The sequence below is a fragment of the Macaca thibetana genome, chromosome 13, assembly GCF_024542745.1.
Source record: "Macaca thibetana thibetana isolate TM-01 chromosome 13, ASM2454274v1, whole genome shotgun sequence".
Taxonomy (NCBI): Eukaryota; Metazoa; Chordata; class Mammalia; order Primates; family Cercopithecidae; genus Macaca; species Macaca thibetana.
Window position 1 is genome coordinate 104,414,728 of NC_065590.1, and position 7,256 is coordinate 104,421,983.

General features: G+C 51.7%; 1 long non-coding RNA gene across 1 annotated transcript; it reads left to right on the forward strand.

Annotated features, from left to right (window-relative positions):
- The first annotated feature begins 2,198 nt into the window (after positions 1-2,198).
- LOC126933876 (uncharacterized) lies at positions 2,199-4,959 on the forward strand. The gene is made up of 3 exons (XR_007718754.1): positions 2,199-2,513; positions 3,788-3,817; positions 4,935-4,959. It is a non-coding gene; the product is annotated as an uncharacterized LOC126933876 (long non-coding RNA).
- Positions 4,960-7,256: the final 2,297 nt, after the last annotated feature.

Below are 7,256 nucleotides of genomic sequence, written 5' to 3' on the forward strand. Positions count from 1 at the left end.
GGGGGGACGGAGAGGAACCAGACAGGGCTGGAGCGTCCTCCCGACTGTGACCTTGGCACAGCCTGACTGTGAAGACAAAGACCAGCCTAGGTCTAGGCCTGAAGGAGGAAAAAAAGTTGCCCGGCAAGGACCCTGCATCTCAGGGTCTTCCCACATATTTCGCCAGATAGTAAAACTGAGTTCAAAAAGGAAAGTGTCTTGCTCCAGACCTCAAAGCCTCAAATAACAGGGCAGGCTGCCACAAAATCAGCTGAGAGAATGATCCTAAACTCTGAAATGGATTATTTATTACTCACAAAACCGTAGGCTTAAAGGCAGGCATGCAGATAACCAATTAAAGAGCCTTAGCTGGTGTTTTATCATCCCGCCCTCCCAGGTGCTGGGGGCCCAGTCAGGAGGGGCTCAGGTCTGCAGAGCCGTCTCTCACCCAGCCCCTGTTGCGTTCGGCGTTGAGGTCTCAGGCCGCTGCCTCTGTCACAGACCCGCGTACAGAACCCCAGCTGGCTTTGAGAGGACTCCAGGTGTCTTCGCTGTGTCTACACTTGGTTTGTGTTATCTACCCAGAACACAAGGTAGGAAATCTGGGTTTCTATCTAAAGTGCTTAATGGAAATTATGTGATCACCATGCCTCTGAGACATTATCTGATTTTCATCCCCACTCCAGTCACGTGAGACAAGCGTTCTTTTTATTTCTTTTCTTTTTTCTTTTTTTGAGACGTGGTCCCACTCTGTTACCCACACTGGAGAGCCGTGGTATCATCTTGGCTCTCTGCAACCTCTGCCTCCTGGGTTCAAACGATTCTCCTGCCTCAGCTTCCCGGGAAGCTGGGATTACAGGCATGCGCCTCCACACCCAGATAATTTTTGCATTTTTAGTAGAGACGAAGTCTCACCATGTTGGCCAGGCTGGTCATGAACTCCTGACCTCAAGTGATCCGCCCACCTCGGTCTCCCAAAGTGCTGGGATTACAGGTGAGAGCCACTGCGCCGGGCCTGAGACCAGCATTTCTATCTTTGCTTTACAGAGCAGGAAGGTAGAGCTCAGGGAGGCTCTGGGAGGCTCCACTGTGGCTCTGACTCCGGCTGTGAGATTCCGCCCTGGCCTGGGCCTCTCCCAGGAACCACACTGCGCAGGTCATTGCTGGTTCAGTCCTTCTCATGTCAATTCATTGCCATTTCCTCGTTCTCGGTGTGTGAACTCCCGTTTGCTCTTACGTCCACTTTACATTGCAGAGAATTGTTATCATGAACCATTTCCCTAACTGTGGGCACTGTATTGTTTTTATTTTTAATACCATAAATAGCAATATAGTGAACATCCTGGTAAATACAGTTTTATTCTTGTTTTAGATTATTTAATTAGGAAAAGTTCCCCAAAGTTCCTTGATGGCTATTGCTTCCTGTATCATTTTATTCCACGTTGACTTTTACCATCAGCGTACGGCAATATATGTAGCACGCTCTCTCACGCACTAGTAACAACCTGGATTATTCATCTTTTAAACTTTGATTGCCGAAGGGAAACAAAGCCTCTCCTTTCTCCCTCATCACTTGGATCCGTGGCGCAGCGGGACAGCGCTCCCAGCTCTGTGCGCCATCTTTATTTCCTCCTCTGGGAGTTATTTGTTCCAAGCAGGAGGCTTGGCAGTGAGTGGGGGCTGAATGGAGACCTGCATTCCAGGCCTGGTGTCCTAGGTGACGAGGCCTCCAGCCAGAGCATCTCTCCTTCCTCACAGCCCAGATGCCCTTGAAGCCAAGGTCACGTCCCTGAATCTTCTGCCCATCCTCGTTCCTCACCACTGGCTCCTGCGGGTGGTGCAGCGCCCACCTCCTTCTGTGCTCCTGCCCTGAAGCCTGTGTCCCTCCACACAGACAAGGCTGGAGCATCTTCAGTGAGTCTATCGCAGGCAACGTGACTGTTTCCTGATGCCTATGGTGTGGTCAAATCCCTCCTTCCACCCCAGGCCTCTGGACTGGAAGGCTGTGGTCATGCTGGTTCTTGCAGCCCTGATCTCCCCTTGGGCTCCTGGTGCCACGTCGTGCCTGTCCAAGCCACTCAGCTGTGTTTGCCCTGCTGGTTCCCTGCAAGGTATGTAAGTGTGCGTCAGGTGGCAGCTTCCACGTGCAGGCAAGTGCGACCTCACCCACAGTGTATCCACGGCACATGAGCAAATGTTTCCTTTCAGGCACAGGAGGGCGATGCCATAGTCTTTTGATCTCTCAAGAAAAAATGCGCACTGGAAAAATGCAAGGTATTATGATTACTTGTATAAAGCTTCTTACCTGTGCAGATGGGCCTCAATAACCATAAGGAGCATCAAATCTAAGGAAGAAACGTTCTCAATTAATTCTGAGTTGGAAGTGAAGAGAGAGGATTTGATATCAGAAAGGATGCCATAAAAACTGTCATGTGTATATCATTTAAAAACGGATGCTGACTCTGGGCTTGAGCCACCAGCCCAGGGAATGTAGCACCCTTTTCCCGTCACCCACAGCGGAAGTCACAGAGAATGTGAGCAGCCATTAGGTGCATGCCTGGCAGTGCCAGCTCTGGGGGGCTGCGGGAGAGGAGCCCAGGTTGGAGCTCAGGGTTCCTGGTCCTGGTGCACGCCTGGCAGTGCCGGCTCAGCGGGGCTGCGGGAGAGGAGACCAGACCTGGAGCTCAGGGTTCCTGGTCCCGGCTGCCCCCTGAAAGTGTCCTTGATCATGCCAAGGTCCTGGGTATCACAGGGCACGCCCTCAGGCTCATCGGGTCAGGTTCAGGACGTCACTTCCAAGAGCTAGTATCATATCCACAGAACTGGAGCTAGAGCGGAAGCTATCCCTCTGTAACAGTTTCCCTCTTTGTAAAATGGGAGTAAAGCCCCTTAAAGCCTTCATTCTTACCCTGGAAAATGATAGAGTTCTACGACTGTAGAATTCTAGGTCATTAGCCCCACGCTATTGAGGACCTCCTCCTCCTTCCTGCTTTTTACAGAGGATGCCCCGTCCCCGTCATCTTCCACCAGTGCACAGTGTGGAGTATTTCATGGGCTCGTCTTTGCCACATCCAGGCTCTGGTGGCTACTTCAGCCTGTGATTCTGTCGCTGTTGGGTATGACCTGCATAAGCAAATTGGTCACGGTGGTGTGGCCATCCAGGCACCTCACTATCCCACGCCTCTCCCGAAACCCATCACCACCCTCGCTGGACCCAAACCCACTCCTCCTTGTGCATCGTCAAAGACTGTGCAATTCTCAAACCAGAACGTCCACACATCCTGGGTTCCCTTCTTGACCATGGTGGGCTATTTAGCAGCAAGTCCTGTTACTCTGTCTCCTTCACTTACCCTCCTGCAGCCTCAGCTGCTTAGGACACCTTTGTCTCCGGCCTGGAGCACCACAGCCTCCTAGGAGGACCCTTCTGGTTTCACTCCCTCAAATCCATCACAGAGAGATCTTCCTGGGGGAGATGCTTTAATTTTTTTGTTTTCAAATTTGTTATATTTTTATTAATAAATGATAGCTATATATATGTATGGGGTACAATGTGTTTCAGCATATGTATATATACACATTGTGGAATGAACAAATCAAGCTGATTAAAGTACCTGTCACCTCAAATGTTTGCCATTTCTTTATGGAAGAACATATTTAAATCCTCTCTTAGGGTATGCCGGTCAAAGGGAACAGTTTCAGATAGGTAGCAGGAATCAGCTCTGGTGACCTATTGCACAATATGGTGACTTTAATAAATAATAACATATATTCCTAGTGAAAATCTTGACCAAGTCACTTCTCTATTTAGAATATTCAGAGGCACTCTGCAGCCCACAGGGTAAGACCCAGACTCCAACTTGATGCGTGAGCCCTTGATGCCAGGTGCCTGAGCACCTTTGCTGCCTGTGTCTACTGAGCCTCTGCCCCTGCACCCAGCCACCTTCACACACACACTCCTGCTGTGCAGCACCTGCCTCTGGAATTGGTGAGTGTGGCCATCTGGACTCAGGTGCCAATGTTCCCTCCGTTTCACCGACTCACCCAAGCGTCATGACTTTCAGGGAGCCATCCAGACTCCTCCGGGCTCTGGGTGGGGCACACGTCCCTGGTGCTCCTGTGTGCTCCTGTGTGCTCCTGTGCATTTCTTCAGTGCTCCTGTGGGCATCACCGGTGCTCCTGTGTGTATCTTTAGTGCTCCTGTTCACATCCCCAGTGCTCTTGTTTGCATTCTCGGTGCTCCTGTTCACATCCCTGGTGCTCCTGTGCACATCCCCGGTGCTCCTGTGTGCATGTCCGGTGCTCCTATGTGCATCCCCAGTACTCCTGTGTGCATCCCCAGTACTCCTGTGTGCATCCCCAGTACTCCTGTGTGCATCCCCATGCTGCTGTGTGCATTCCCAGCACTCCTGTGTGCATCCCCATGCTGCTGTGTGTCTCCCCATGCTGCTGTGTGCATCCCCATGCTGCTGTGTGCATCCCCAGTACTCCTGTGTGCATCCCCAGTACTCCTGTGTGCATGTCCGGTGCTCCTGTGTGCATCCCCATGCTGCTGTGTGCATTCCCAGTACTCCTGTGTGCATCCCCATGCTGCTGTGTGCATCCCCATGCTGCTGTGTGCATCCCCAGTACTCCTATGTGCATCCCCAGTACTCCTAAGTGCATCCCCAGTACTCCTGTGTGCATCCCCATGCTGCTGTGTGCATCCCCAGTACTCCTGTGTGCATCCCCAGTACTCCTGTGTGCATCCCCAGTACTCCTGTGTGCATCCCCAGTACTCCTGTGTGCATCCCCATGCTGCTGTGTGCATTCTCGGTGCTCCTGTGCACATCCTGGTGTTCCTGTGTGAGTCATACACATTTCCACGGCCACCCCTCTCAGTTGTATTTTTACTCTCTGCTTCCATGGTGACTCCTCTGGATGGAGGAGCCCTCCAGTGTGGATCCTTGTGTGTGCAGGCTCAGGGAAGTCCAAGCTCAAGGCACCCTTGCTGAATGACTCGCTCTCACCTTCCTCAGACCAAAATCTACCTGAGTCTGAGTTCTCCAGAGAAACTGAGAGAGAGAGAGAGAGAGAGAGAGAGAGAGAGATTGATTTCAGGGAGTTATTTCACTCCCTCGTGGGGCTGGGAGATGTGAAGTCTGAAGACCAGCAGGCTGGAAACTCAGGTAAGGTCGATGTTGAGTCCAAAGGCAGTGGGAGGCAGAATCTGCCTGTGGCTCACCGTGCCGCTCTTCCCTGTCTGCTGGGAAGGGAGGAGGCTGTCGTCACCTCCATGGCCACCTTTTTTCCATCTCAGCCTTGAGGACCATTGTCTTATCTCTACTTATTTTACTGGGAGCTCATCAGAATTTTCAACATCAGGACCTTAAAATAGAAGTTCTTTCCCTTTCTCCCTGTGCCCCTCCTCCTCCTCCCTCCCACCAGTACCTGTTTCCAGCTCCCTGGAGGCTGCAACGCCCCTCTGCCCTGGCTTTGACCCTCATTTCACTCACCTGGGCCTGACTGTCAAGAGGCTCTAGATCTCTAGATCTCTACTGGGCCAGAGATCTGACCTCAGCACAGCCCCCTCACCAATGCCAGTCCCGGGTTCTCCCACTTCCCACTCTCCCTGCCTTCCCTCCCTGAATGCTGAATTTTACTGGGACGTCATAAAAATGCAGAAAGCGACAAGGCCAAGAAGAAACTATGTTAACACCTAGCAGAATTTTGAGATACCCCGCCTCTTGTTCCTTCTTGAGGCCAGACGAGGACCCGACGGTCTGAATAAAGCAGAAGAATGGATGAAAAGATTGTGACAGGCTTTTCTCCTCGGCGTCTTCCTGACAGCTCATACCCCGATTCTTGTTCTCATTTTATTCTCTCTTTCTTTCACTTTTCCAGCTCTGCCCCCGTCTTTGCCACTAAATCTGCAGCGTCTATTGCTGGCCATGCTCTCCCCACTCCAGACGCCTTTCGGCCTGCATTGAGGAGAGAGGCACTGGCCCTGACTGGGGGCTTCCACGTGTGCAGGGGGCCGCCCGCGGTGAGGTCTCTGCAGCATGACGGGGCTGGAAGCCGGCAGCTTTGTTGTGGTTTTCTATACATCTTGTGTTTGGCAGCAGCCAGGCCTTTTCCCCAGCAGTCAAGGTAAGACTGTGTGGCCATGCCCTGACCACCACCGTTCCTGGAGCTGAGCTTCAGGAGAGAGCCGGTGTCTCCGTGAATATTACGTAGACATTTATTTAATCTCCTTTCCAACCTCGCACCCCGCCGACCTCTACCGGGCATGTGTTTCTGAAAGCAAGCTTTGTTGAGTGTGCTCCCAGCCCACAGACAAAAGGGACTCCCTGTGGCCACCCGAGGCACTCAGAGTTAAAACAGAAGCGGTCGGTCATGGCAGGGTGAGGAAGCGGCCACCCACTCCGTGTCCTCGGGAAGATGCTGTGAAAGTGTCACCTCCCTTTCTCCAGTCAGGCCTGACCAGCTCCTGTCGTTGGTGCTGAGCTAGACCTTGGCTTAAAATTCCCTATTGACCACCCACAGGCCACCTGAGGCTGATGCAGAGAGACTGGCAATGTCTTGCTTAAAGGCCTTTCAGTCTGGATCCTGCAACGGACGCCCCCCAAACTCTTATTCTGAACGATTTGCCTTCATCATCTCTCAATCCTCCACCCCTCCACCTGCATCTTACACCAAAGGCTGCATGTCCACAATCACAGGTTTTTCTAAAAGCAAAATGTATTTGCTTTTAGAAAATAAGGTTCTCCTATTGCCTCCACAGATATCACCGGTCTTTTGTTAACAGCTTCCATGTCATTCTGTATGTCTTATGTCCTCAGCAGTAGCCAGGGCAAGGGAGGTATGTGGGGAGGGGAGGGATGGGGACAGGCATCTACGCCTCTCATGCACATCTTGTCCCCACTCTTCCTTTTCAGCCCACGGCCTCCCCACCTCCCACGGCTGCTGGTGCCCAAGTTTGGGAGCCTCTCCAGGTTCTTCAGAGAGTAGAGCTTGATTTCCAACAGCCCCCGTTTCCCCAGGTGCTTGGACTTCAGCCTTCAGCTCCACGCACCATCTTTCAGAACTACGTTGGCAACTTTACCTGATTTTTGTTTTTGTTTTTGTTTTTGTGTATTTACAACATTTTATTCCTTTAGTTTTCATTTTAGAGAGGATTAGGAGAGAGAAGGAATGAAACTGTGTGAGGCCCACCGTGTTTAACCAGAAGTCCCTGTTATCTGCTTAATGACACCTTTCTAGAAGAGGAATTGCTGGGTCAAAAGCCGTGCGTATTTCAC